We start from the raw sequence: 1,813 nt of genomic DNA on the forward strand, positions 1-1,813 counted from the left end.
CACCTCCATGGCAGCTCCGAGTCACATGACAAAGCTTTCAGAGACTTGCAGCTGGTGATAGCTTTCCAAAAGGGCTCCCCATCGTGATTTTGCAGCTCCATATACCCAAATGCTCCAGTTGGCTCTTCTCTATGCCCTCGGAAACTCCAACGTTAACTCATCTTCTCCCCTGCTACCACCACTTATTACCAAATGGCGCAGCTTACAATGTGGACTTGAGAGAGCTGACCACAGACTGCTGTCACCGACCGTTCCTCCTCCCTCTTTGGGCGGAAAAAGTACAAGCTTGATCAGCTTGCAATTGGGATTTTGTAGCGCTTTGCCCAACCATCCACCACAATCACCTGGATAAAGTGTAACCCTGAGTTCCTCCAAGCCACACTTAGCGCTGCTCAGGGCCTCACCCAGGCCCGTTGCATTGCTCAGGTCCTCACTCCGTCTCATTCCTTGGCAATTTAAAACTGACAGGCTGGTGCCCTCCTGAAGAGCCTTGCATACCCATGGCAACACTCCAGGATCACTTCCCGAATATAGGTATAGTCTTTGCAGCGAACAGTTTGGACTCGTGAGTGCCTTGAAGAGTGCTTCACCTGCCCCCTCTGGAAACGAATATGCCGTCAGTTCTACTAGCTTATTGCAAATGCCATTCTGAAATGCCTGTTCCCACCCTTCCTTGGCAATGCCCTCACCCAGAACGATGGCTAACTCTTCCACCTTGCACTCCTGACTTGCCAGATCCCTACTCAATTTCCCAAATCCTTCCACTGTCATCCTGTTCCCCACCAACACGAGACATTTCAAGTTGTTTCCTGGTTTCCTAAGGAGTTGGCTAAGGAGAGTCTCTGGGTTCCCAACCTTGTCCAACCAGAGCTCTGTCAAGCAGTCGAGCTGAGCAAAGGCCAACTCAAGCTCCTGAGGTGGTGTGAGGATGTCTTTGCCTCGCCAATCGAAACGTAGCCCTTTCAAGACCTTGAATTCCTGTGTCATCGTCAGTAGCTTTGCAAACCTCTGCACCTCAATCTGCCAAATATCCTGTCCCTGCTGAGGAGGAGCAATGCCCTCTGCCACCCTTTGCATTCGATCACTGGGAATGCCCAACCTACAAGCGACCCTGGCAGCGAAGTGGATGAATCTGATGTCGAGCTGTGGTACCAAAGCGGCCTTGAGAATGTCAATGTGAGCAGCAGCAGCAGCAGCAGCAGACGAACTGCCATCACCAGGAGCATCTCCCACATCCAGAGCCCTGTCTAACCTGGGCGGATTTGAAATGCACCAGTTGAGCACACCAATCAGATCCTCCTCTGTGCCTCCAAACCCCTCAACGGTAGCACTCACCTCATCAACAAACTCACCTTTGGATGCGTCAAGCGCCTCCAGCCTCCAGACAAGCTCCCCACAATTAAACTGAATCGCATTGAAGTGCCGCTTGTTGCCCCGCTTCGCTGCGAGAGCCTCCTTGATCTCCTTGACAGAGTCACAGCGGATCCACACTCGTCGCTCCTCCTCCATGGAAGTTTGCCCTAGATCGAGTGATCATGAGTAAACTTCTCCCAGCTGTGGATAAGAAAGTAAGCACGAGTTAGTTTAGGGTTTAGAACAGATAAAATGGGGAAGAAGGGGAAAGGGAAAAGAGAAGACCGAGCGAGTTCGTCGCCACGACAAAGGTGTTAGACGAGGATGATATCGATGCGATCTCTGGCCAAAGACTCTCAATTGTTTTCCTTTTTGTCAGTGAAGGGGCAGTGGAGAGCACGAGTAAAAAGTGAGCTGTAATGTAAGAGTTAATTTAGGAATTAAACGGAAAGGACAAGAC

The sequence above is a fragment of the Selaginella moellendorffii genome, unplaced genomic scaffold (genome assembly GCF_000143415.4).
Source record: "Selaginella moellendorffii unplaced genomic scaffold, v1.0 SELMOscaffold_615, whole genome shotgun sequence".
Classification (NCBI taxonomy): Eukaryota; Viridiplantae; Streptophyta; class Lycopodiopsida; order Selaginellales; family Selaginellaceae; genus Selaginella; species Selaginella moellendorffii.